Source organism: Arachis ipaensis, chromosome B4, assembly GCF_059453495.1.
Source record: "Arachis ipaensis isolate K30076 ecotype BB chromosome B4, ASM5945349v1, whole genome shotgun sequence".
Classification (NCBI taxonomy): domain Eukaryota; kingdom Viridiplantae; phylum Streptophyta; class Magnoliopsida; order Fabales; family Fabaceae; genus Arachis; species Arachis ipaensis.
This window is the reverse complement of record NC_142439.1, coordinates 7,921,723-7,934,907: the sequence shown is the minus strand read 5'-3', so window position 1 is coordinate 7,934,907 and position 13,185 is coordinate 7,921,723.

The following is a 13,185-nucleotide window of genomic DNA, read 5'->3' as shown; positions in this document are numbered from 1 at the left end:
GTGTGGTGCTTTTAAAACTATATATGTTAATTCTTGAATGAATGGATGATATAGTTTTAAAAAATTATTTCCTATGATAAAATCCATTCCAGAGTCTAACATATATATAGATGGAACAATGAACCTATAATTTTGAATAAAAATTTCAACCATCTCTGCTTTTTGGTTAATTTTATGTATTGATTTGTCAGCTATTCTAACTCTTAATGGTTTTTTTAATTTTTTCCAATCAAGTTTTATGTTTGAACTAGCAAAGCATTGCGTTGCTCCAGAATCTATGAAAGCATTTATAAACTTTTCTGTTATTTTTATAGTAATAAATGTAGCATTATTACTCAGTCTCTGAGTCTGTTTCCGAGACATATTCAAAAATATAGTCTAAGTTATCATCAGATTCTTCTAATGGTTCCATAAAACAGGACTTAGCAATTTCTATTTGTTTAGTAAGATCCTTTTTATCCTTCTTTTTCGGACATTCATTTGCATAGTGACCTTCTTCTTGGCAATACCAACACTTACAATTTTCTTTTTTATTTGGACAATAATCACTTTTTTGTCTTTTGTTTTTATTGTTATTTCTTTTTCTAAAATACCTCTTTTTTCTCCAGTTTGGATAATATTTTCTTTTTCTAAATTGATATTTTCTTTTTCTTTGAAAATTTTTATTAAGACCATATTTTTGAGGTATCTCTTCATTATCCTGACAGCAAATTCTAATTATATTTGCAAATCTTTTTTGAGTTGCTTCTTGCATACAACGTTCTTTTATTTCCTCTCTTATTGCAGAGGTTGCTCCGCCAAAATTATTTTCAATTGTTCCTCTATTTATTTCTCTTATAAATCTTCCCATAATAAATTCATTAGCAGGATATGGAAGTTTTGTTATATACATACTAAGATAATGATTTTTATCTTCTTCTTTTAATTTGTAATAATGTATTCTATATTCACATATATAAGACTCCACATTACATAGATCATATATCTGAATGTTAGCTAAATGATTTTTTGCTTCTTGATATTCTTTATTATAGACTTCTTGTTTATGATCTATAATATTTTTTCCAAAAAATTCTTTATATAGAATCATCATTATATATAATATCTTATCATAAGCTGTTGTTTTTGTTGCTAATTCTTCTATTATTTGGTTTTCTATTGATGTCATATAATCTCTTATAGCTCCTTTAGTATGAAACCCTATGTAATTCCAAATATCTCTTCCAGATAATTCGTTAAGTTTTGGATTAGTAAAGGCTTCTAATAAGAAGGAATTCAACCAGTTTTCGAAAATTTCTTTTTCATTCTTTTTACAGTCTAAATCGAGCATTCTTTCTCCTTCCATTTCCTGAATTTTAGGAACGTATTTTGATGGTGTTTTTGTATATTTTGAATCTTTATTTATAAATCCTTTTTTAAAAGCATAATTATCAAAACCTGTTTCCCATTTAAATTGAGATTGATTATCCCTAGATGTTTCAGCTTCATTTTTTACTTGTATTGGAATTGCTGGTTCTTCGTCACTTGAATAATCTAGGATGTGTTCTTCATTTTCTATATTTTCAGAATTTACTAAATCTTCTTCTATCTGAAATCCCTGTTCCATAATATTATTTTCTTGAGCCATTTTTAATTGTTTAAAAAGCATTGTAACTTCTTCTAATTTTTCTTCAATATTCATAATTTTAGTGGTGGTTTTACTTTTAAATCTGTTATGTTGATTATATTTTGAAATTTTTCTTCTTTGGGATTTTCTTTTTCCTTATTTCTTTGAAATTTTATAGATACTAATATTTCTTCAAGCATATCTACTATCTACTTAATATACTAAAACTGGGTTTTCCCCCAGCTACTAAAGGTGACGTGTCGATCTCTTATGCCTCCGTTTTCCCTCCAAAACGAATAAACTTTTTTTTATTCTAAATTATTTTATTGTAATTATATTATAATTAATACTAAATTAATAATATATAATTATACTAATTTAGCAACATATCTTCATTATAATTATATCAAATCAATATTTAATGCACTATTAAACTACTTATCAATTATCAATTAAAAATACTTTTAATAATTTTAATGATAATAATAATATCAATAATAGTAATAATAATAATAAAAAATCTTTGTTACCCTATTCACGTATATTAAATAATTTTTCTAAATTATTTTATAAAAAATATCTTTAATATAATTATATTGTAATTAATATTTAATGAATAATATATAATTATACTAATTTAGAAACATATCTTCATTATAATTGTATCAAATCAAAATTTAATGCATTATTAAAAAATTACCTTAATAATAGGTAATTTACATATTTATTTTTGTTTTACTAAAGTCTATATATAGTGTTTTTCTGTGGTACATGAATCTAAATTTGAGAACATATATTTTATTAGTGGCAAGTTGTTAACCCATTTATATTGATAATAATAATAACTTTATTAGAATAAATATCAAATTCTATTCCTAATATAAAAATATAAAATTTAATTCCTTCCATCTTCATTTTACCACTATAAAAGACCATGTATACTAGAAAAGAATATCATTCGTTTACCAATAAATCTTTCATTTGATAGCTTTTACAACAATTCTTTTTCTTCCTATGAGGCATCGTTGCAAGAAGGCAACTATCGTGGACACAAACTACCACACTCTCCAACTTTCGTGCTCATCATTCGGAACTATATAAGATATGTTATCTATGAAGTATTTATAGACCATGGTGTTATCATGTATGCATAAATAAAAAATGTTTCGTATTTAAATTTAAGTCATTTACCTGTTTGTAGTATATTGTAGTGTGAAATTACTTTCAATATGTATTGTGTAACGATATTATTATGTTCTAATTTAAACTTTTACTTTAGAACTGTATTATGATTTTATCTCATCATTTTTTCTTAGATATCAAGTTGACGTATTTTTATTTATTATTATTATTGAAACGGATGTGATATGAAATGTACCCAAAAAAAAAACTCTCACATTCAATTTATTTTATTGTAGTCTTCTATCTATTCTATTTATTTTTATTTTCTTCTTATTCATTTTATTTTCTTTTTAAATGTTATATAATTTATTATAATTTATACCAATCTATCTATTTAATATACTAAAACTGAATTTTTTTCCCAACTTATGATGGTGAGGTGTCATTTTCTCGTGAATCCATTTTCCCTCCAAAATGATTGCACTATTTTTCTCTTTCAAATTTATTTTTAAAAATTATCTTTAATTGATATAATTGTATTATAATTAATATTTAATCAATGATACATAATTATACTAATTTAAGATAATCTCTTTATTATAATTATACTAATCTCTTTTAAATTTATTTCAGAAAATTATCTTAATTATAATTATATAACAATATTATACTTAATATTTAATGAATAATTCATAATTATACTAATTTAGAAAAATATCTCTACTATAATTATATAAAATCAATAATTAATGCATTATTAACCTAATTATCAATCAGAAATATTTTTAACTATTTTAATTATATTGATATAATTCTATTTTTTATTCATTATCCTAAAATTTTATTAGTGACAAGTTATTATCTTAATGGTAACCTATAATTATAATAATAATAATAATAATAATAATAATAATAATAATAATAATAATAATAATAAGATAGAAAATAATATTTTAGGAAAATATAAATTGGTTATTAATAATGATAATTATATGATTAATTTTTAGTAATCATTAAATATATTTAATATAAATAACTAAGTTTAATTAGTTAACAAATAAAAGGAAATATTATTGCACGATTGTAGAAGTAACAATATATATATAACCAATTTAATATTAATAACGATAATTATCGTTATTATTCAATAATAATAATAATAATAATAATAATAATAATAATAATAATAATAATAATAATAATAATAATAATAATAATAATAATAATAATAATCTTTTCTTTAATTAAAACACTCATCTAATTGAATTAATATAAATATTTAATGAAAATAAAGGATGAATTTTTTGGTTTGAAGGATAATACAATCGAATATTCTTGAAGATTTTAAAGTTGTGAGTATATATTCTTTCTATATTAATATACGCATGTATATTACCTCCTTTCTTTCATAAATGGAAAATAACATTTACCCGTTAAATTTGTTAGTTGCTCAATCAATTCATCTTATTTATTGTGATTGAGATTGATATATAAACAAAGATTTTTTTTTCTTTCATTAATTTTAGTAAAGAAATCCATGACGTAAAATAAAATAAAATAAAGTCAGTATCTACTTTTTTTCTCAATATTTTTTATATTTACGGTAAATATTAAATATAGAAAAGAAAAAAATAATATTAATTATTATCACTTTTATTTATTTACATTCATAATTAAATTTAATATAATTATAGTAAGTCTCTATAATTATAACAATTTATATCTGTTACATATATAGCAATCATATTATATATAATTATATATCTCCTCTTTTATATATAATTAGCAAGTATTTCTATTTATATAATCTACTTAATATATTAAAATTAGGTTTTTTCTCAACTAATGAGAGTGAGGTATGAATTTCTCATGAATTCATTTTTCCTCCAAAATGAATGCATTTAATGAATAATGCATAATTATACTAATTTAGGAAAATATCTTTATTATAATTATATAAAATCTATATTTAATACATTATTAAACTACTTATCAATTATTAATCGAAAATATTTTTAATAATAATAATAATAATAATAATAATAATAATAATAATAATAATAATAATAATAATAATAATAATATACTTCTACTTAATATACTAAAATTGTATTTTTTCCTAATTAATTGAAGTGATGTGTCAATTTTTCATAAATTTATTTTTCTTCTAAAATGAAATCACTATTCTCTCTTCTAAATTTATTTTAGAAAAATATCTTTATTATATTTATATTACAATTAATATTTAATGAATAATGTATGATTATACTAATTTAGGAAAATATATTTATTATAATTATATAAAATTAATATTTAATGCATTATCAACTAATGAAAGCGAGGTGTCAATTTTTAATGAATTCATTTTCTCTCCAAAATAAAAGTACTATTCTCTCTTCTAAATTTATTTTAGAAAAATAAAAATTCCATGCTGAATATAGGTGGCAAGTTAAAAAAAATAAGCAAGTTAATGGAATCAAATCATATTTCTATAACATATATAAGAATGTATATTTTTATTATATAAAAATTGAATTTCTGTACTTCATGATGGCGTGGGATACTTCTTAGCGTATTTCTTAATTTATTTTTATAACTCATTGAATACAATTTATTACAGTAAATTAATTATATCAACTAATTGATTTGATTAGGTATTTAAATATCACACGATTTATTATAATTTATATCAATCAAATAATTATAATTTATTATATCAATTATTTTAATTCATTGATTTATAAGGTACATAATAACATAAATGATTTGTTACTTATACTGATTAAATACAATAAATACATATTAATTTAGTTAAAAAAAATCATTGTCTCCTATGTTTTCTATTTATTTTTTTAATTCATTAAATCCAATCAATTATAATAAATTAATTATATCAACTAATTAATTCAATCAATTATTTTCTAATTTATTTTTTTGAATTCAATAAATCAAATAAAATTAATTATACTAATTATTTGTATCGACTAATTGATTTGGTTAATTCTTAAAAATATTTTTATTTAATTTATTTAATTTATTTAAATATAGCTAATTAGTTATTTAATTTTATTAGGATAAATATCAAATTCTATTTCTAATATAAAAATACAAAATTTTATTCCTTTTGTTTTTATTTTACCACTATAAAAATACTAGAAGAAAATATTATTCATTTACCAATTACTCTTTCGTTGGGTAGCTTTTACAACAATTCTTTTTCTTCCTATGAGGCGTCGTCACAAGGCAACTATCATGGACACAAATCAGCACACACTCTTCAACTCATGTGCTAATCATTCAGAGCAATATATGATATGTTATCCATTAAGCATTTATAGACCATGGTGTTATCATGTATACATAAATAAAAAAAAATCCGTAAAAAATTCGTAATTAAGCTTAAGTTATTTACCTATTTGTGTGGTATATTGTAGTGTGAAATTACTTTTAATTTGTGTTGTGCAATGATATTATGGTTTAATTTAAGCTTTTATTTTAGAATTGTGTTATGATTTTATCTCATCATTTTCTCTTAGATATTAAGTTGATGTATTTTTATTTAGGGTAAAGTATACTTTTTGTCCCTGAAGTTTTCTAAAAGTTTCAAAATTACCCCTAAGTTTCAATTTGTTTCAATTTTATCCAGAAGTTTTCGATTTGAAACAAATTGAAACTTAGGGGTAATTTTAAAACTTTTAGTAAACTTCAGGGACAAAAAGTATACTTTACCCTTTTATTTATTATTATTGAAGCAGATGTGATATAAAATTTGTAAAAAGAAAAAAAATCTCACATTCAATTTATTTTATTGTAGTCTTCTATTCTTCTATTTCTTTTTTATTTTTTGTATTCATTTTATTTTTTTAATATCATATAATTTATTATAATTTATACCAATTAATTAATTATAATTTATTATATCAGTTACTTTAATTAATTAATTTATAATATACATGATAAAATAGATCATTTGTTACTTATACGTTTATTTTTTTAAAATCTAAATCTGAATAATTATATTTTTAGTTTTTGTTATGAACAAAATATTATTAATAATGAATAATAATTAACCACTCATATTTTTTATCAAAGTATTTGGATAATTTTTATATTTATTAATATTAATTATTGATTATTTTTTCATAAATAAATTATATTATAATTTTATGTTAGTTCATAATTGATTAATGATTAATGTTTATGAAACTATGTTACTCTAAATTTTATATTTTATAAATATTTTATTTAAATATAATTTTTTTAACATAAAAATGTATTATTTTTAATAATATCATAATTTTATATTTTTTAATTATTCTAAATGAATATTTTATCAAATACTAATTAAAGTCATTCTTCTATTTGCTTTTACTAATTTATTATCTAACTATTATATAAAATTAAAACTGTATTAATGAATTTAATATTAAAATTAATTTAACTTTTTATTATTTAGAGTGTTTTTCAATCAATAATTTTATACTCTTTATTTTTTTTTTCAGTTTCATTTTGAATTTTAATTTAGTACACAAAGGTAGTGAAATTCTATTGATACTGAAATAAAGTTACAAAAGGGTCCATAGGGTAGAATAAGTAAAATAATGTGATACACACATTGCAACATCTAAATAAAACAACTTAGAATCTAAAATGTTTATCTTTCTCTTTCTTGCCGTCTATTATATTATCTATTCTATTATATAAAAATCGAATTTTTACCTTTAATGCTAGAATCAACATAGCATGCTTCTACTTTATTTTGTTTAACTCATTAAAGACAATTCATTATGATGAATTAATTATATCAACTAATTGATTTGAATAGATATTTAAGTATTACACAATTTAAAATTAGGTATATTAATTATTTGATTTAATTTTTATGATATATAAATTTAAGAAATAAATTAAAATAAGATAATTTATTACTTATTTAAATTGAATACAACAAATATAAATTAATTTAGTTAAAAATTTACTATTTTCTAATCTTCTATACATAAAAATAAAAAAATAAAATTATAAAAATAATATTTTTATCACTTTTGCTATTTTAATTTTTTTTTTGCTTTTTTATGTATAATTTTATTTTATATTAACTTTGTTTATTTAATAATAAAATATACTCATATTAATTCTATCATATAATAATATATTTTTCTCCTATATTAATCGAAGAATTTTAATAGTTATCAACTACATCTAATAGAATAACTAAGAAGTGAGAACTACGAGAAGTTAAACCTAGGTTCAAAATATTGAAACAAAGAAAAGAAAACGGTGGATATATGATTAGAGAAAAATGTATAATAATGACAAAATATACTAAAACTGGATTTTTTCTCCAACTAATAAAAGTGGGGTGTTAATTTCTCATGAATTTATTTTTTCTCTAAAATGAAATCATTATTTTTTTTTCTAAATTTATTTAAAAAAAAATATATTTATTATAATTATATTACAATTAACATTTAACGAATAATGCATGATTATACTAATTTAGAGAAATATTTTTATTATAATCATATAAAATCAATATTTAATACATTATCAACTAATAAAAGTGAGGTACAATTTCTCATGAATTCATTTTTCCTCCAAAATGAAAGCACTATTCTCTCTTCTAAATTATTTTAGAAAACTATCTTTATTATAATTTTATTACAATATTACAATTAGCATTTAATGAATAATGCATAATTATAATAAATTAGAAAAATAAAGTCCAGTAATTTATCTTCCGACTGCACATGTGTGTAGAATAACTTTTAAGAATGAGCCATGTATAGTAAATACAGTCGATGATTGTAAAACTATATGCTAACATTGATATAATATTATTTTAAGTATATATTTTGCAGGCATCAAAGAAAAGTATTGAGTTGTTTTTTAGTAGATTTAAATTATTTATTGTTTATTAGAGAATTTTGTGCATTAGAATTCTCTAATAATTTATTATTTATTTTGAGTTAATTTTGATATGTTCTTACTTGACAGTAAAACAACATATAAAAATTTGTTGGTGGGTCTAAGTATTATTAAGTTATTTATGGTCACATTGAGTATATATGTTTGATTTATTGATGAAAGTAGATTACTAAAACCAATTAATAACTATTTTAGAATTAATATATTTAACACTAGATTAAGAAAAGACAAATAAATCATAACATATTATATTTTTATTAATCAAAATATTATAATTTAAATTAATCTTAACAAAATAATTTAAAATTATAATTTTAATCTTATCACGTGCATGGCACGGGTTAATACAAGTTTAAATAACAACTTTAATCTTATCACGTGCATGGCATGGCACGGGTTAATTGTTCTTCATTTTGAGCTGATTTTGATATTTTCTTACTTCATAGTAAACCAACATATAAAATTTTGTTGGTAGATTTAAGTATTACTAGATTATTTATGGTCATATTGAATATATATGCTTGATTTATTGAAAAAAGTAGATTAAATAACTATTTTATAGTTAATACAATTAATACTATATTAAAAAAAGAAAAACAACGCATACAAATTATTCTTTTATTAATTAAATTATTATAATTAAAATGAAATTTAACATAACAACTTAAAATTATAATTTCAATCTTATCACGTGCATGGCACGGGTGATTAAACTTGTAGAATTTAATTGTGGGTTAAAAGTATGATAAAGATGTGGGGAATCATTTCCATGGTAACATTTCTTAGAAATTCCGTGTGAAAAATAAGTTTTTTCAGGTTTTTGAAGTCCTTCAATAAAACTTATAGTAAAATAAAGATTTTGAGAAAAATCATTTTGTATTGATTTTAAGAATTCGGTGTCATTACAGTTAACATTAGTTAAAATCATTAATTTTTGATCTATTAATTTCGATAACTTAATTATTTCTTCTCTTAAATCTTCTAATTTACTTTTTTCCATTAGGTGACGTTTTTTCTTTGTGAAGAGCTACGGTTTTAAGTGAAAAGTGTGGCTTTAAAAAGTGTGATTTAAGGAAACAAATCTTTAAATCTGTACAGATTTAGATCTGTACCATATAATTTCCTTAAAATGAATTCATACTTTTAACGGTTACTGTAAAAATTTTATTTCTAACAGATGCGTTGTTATCCAAAATTAAATGCAAATCGAGTTATCGCTATAAAAAACAAATGTGTTAAAGAACATTAAATAATCACAATTAAATAACATAATAATTTTTAATAAAATATTTACTTGATCTAGCTAATTTGTCTCCTAAGGGTTGATGTTAAAGTTATAAATGTAAAAACAAAATTAAAATTTATAGTAATAATAAGTGTTAAATACGATTTTAGTTTTATATAGATCGAAAATTTTGTTTGTTTTTAACTTTTTATATATATAAAATCGTTTCTAAAGTTTAAAATCAAAATTTAAAATCGTTATTTTTATTTAAATATTAAAATATTTTAGACCAAATTATTTATAATAAAAAAAAGAGAAAAAGAATAATTTTTTGGAAAGGGAAGAAGAAGAAAAATCGGTCTACAATTCACTTCTATTTTCACTTTTGTCGTCACTTTCGTATAATTTTAGTTCTTAAGGTAAGGACGATTTTAAAATTAAGTTAAATTTTATATAAAAAAAAAAATTCAAGACAAAAAAAAATTTAATCTATACCTTAAAAAATTAAAATCATACTTAATTCTAATAATAATTTTATTATAAATTTTTAAAACACATATTAACTAAAAAGTCAGTCAATACGATTTAAGTGCCGTATTCAGTCTAGTACTAATGTGACTATGTGAGGTACGTGTATTGTTTTGGTGTCTATGTGAGGTGCATGTATATTTCATCCTTTTCCTGATATAATGTTGAATGTCAAAATTGGAATGAAAATAAATTGAAATGGAGTCAAATGAAAAAATTTGACAACATTAAAACATACGATCGAACTGCATCCAAAAATGACTTAAAGAAAATACATTATAAACATTACGGTCAAAAAATAACTTATAAAATTATAGAAAAAAATAAAAAAAAACACTTATTTGAAAATGAAAAAAAAAATTGGTGTGTTTTTTAGAAAGTAATAAGCCCGACACCAGAGATAGTAAAAGAAGCCAGTAATTTAGTGCGTGAACTCGTGAGCCTGATAGATGCTGCTAATTTTCTTTACTCTTACTTTACTCTTCTTTAAGCTCTTACTCTTTCAGTTACAGTTAGTGATAAATAAAAATACTTAATTTTTTTGTACTTTCTTATGAAATATTTTTATTTTATATTAATAAAATAATATTTATCTTTAAAAAAAAAAGTAACATAATAACTTATAGTCAGATTGATTTGGTCAATTTTTTTTGTCAGATATACTTCATGTTTGATAAATAAAAAAAATTATAGCGTGTTTTTTTAGTTTTGAAAATTTAAAAGTACTTTAAAATCACTTAAAAAATATCTTTAAAAATTAACTTATGTCATTTAAAGTTGAGAAATCAAATATACTTTTGGAAGATGTTCGTGTAAGCCATTATATTTATTTAGAATATAATATTTCAACTTTTATAATTATTGAGATTTATATTAAACATAATATGTGGTCAAGATTTGGTGAATAAGTAATTATAGAAAGTTGTAAACGAACTATAATTTAAATAATATAATTTTTTTATGTTTACTTAAAGTTAAAAGTCTCAAATTTAAATCTCATTCTTAACTTTAAAAATAATCATAAAAAATCTAAAAAAAGTCTGCAACAGATTTTTTTTTTCTTTTAATTTACCCAACTTACATTAAACTGTAGCATCATGAATCATGATATATGATGAGTCAATGACTTCTGTGAGCCTTTTTTTTTTTTTTATCCCAAAGCATGAGTCCTCAGTTCAACTTTGTTCATAGTGGGTTTAACCTTTTTTTTTTAAATTAGCCTCTTAAATACATGTATATTGTATTATCATGAATGTTGTGGGATTAAAAGCTTATTAAAAAATCGATGAAAAATAATGTTAGAATGTTTTATTTTGTTCTTTTTAAATTTATTTAAAATATTTAATTGTGTAAAATTTTAAAATTTATTATTTTATATGTCATTTTCATATTTTGGTAACAAAATAATAAAAAATATATAAAAAATTTTGGTTATATTTTATAATTTTATGTATAAAAAATATGTAAATATTTCGTTTATATAAGCGAAATATACGTTTTTTTTCTTTTTAATATTGTATTATTAAGGATGAAATCTTCTATGATGAACCAAACTATGTGTTAAACATTACTATGACCATATATAAAACGTCAGTGACATTTTGTGTTTCTTCAATTAAAATAATATTTTTTTAACAAAACGTCATTGACGTTTTGTGTTTTAATACTTAAAATAATATTTTTTATTACAAAACGTCACTACCACCACAATTCTGTAAAACACTAAAATAATAAAATATTTTTATATTTTACATTAAAATTCTTCATATATAAAAATTTTAGCCCGAAATATACACATCTTAAAAAAAATCATTTTGAGTCTCACTATAAAAATTATATTTCTATGTTAAATGTAATTTTTTTATTTTTTATTTTTAACTGAGCCATTTCTCAAGCACTACATCAAAATGTCAAATGGCTTAAATTAATTGTTATTTGTACTTTAAGATTGAATTAATTGAATCATATTTTTTACTTCACAAATCTTGGTCTTTTTTTGAAAAAATGATAAATAGATCATTGATCTTTTATTTCGAAAATAAATAAGTTCTCAACTAATTGAAAATACAAAAATATTTTTCACTTTTTAAAAAATGAGATATTTAAATTTTTTCAAAAGACTTATTTATCTTTATATATTTTGAACGAAAAAACTTAAATATTTCATGTTTTAAAAGATGAAAAACATTTTTATATTTTTAATTAATAAAAAATTTACGTATCTTCAAACTAAAATGTCAGGACCTATATTTATCTTTTTTTTATTATTTTTATTCGTCTTTAATTTTTTTTTTTTTTTAAAACTAGTTTTAACGTATATCATGTATTTAATACATGTTTTTTTTTCACCATATAATTTGTTCATTACGAATAAAGGTTCTATCTTAATTAAAGTGTGTATTTAAGATTAACAAGTAAAGAATATTCTTTTCATATATAATTTTGTTAATTTTTTTTTTATTTTTTGAGACCAAATTAGTAATACTTATAAGTTTTGATTAATATATTCATAATTTGCTTTTACATATTATAATATATATCAAAGGATTTTATTTTATAGAAAAAAATTGTTAAATTTTTGAGTTAATTCTTAAATTCTTACAAGTTAACGAATTTAGATTAATAAAATGAGTAAGTTTAATAACTAATAATTTAAATTTAAATAAATTAAAATGAATTCGAATAGATTCTGTAAATTTACATAAATTTGTATAAATTTGATAACCCTCAAATATACTAGTTTAAATTTATTTTGACCTCTTAAGTATTAAAACAT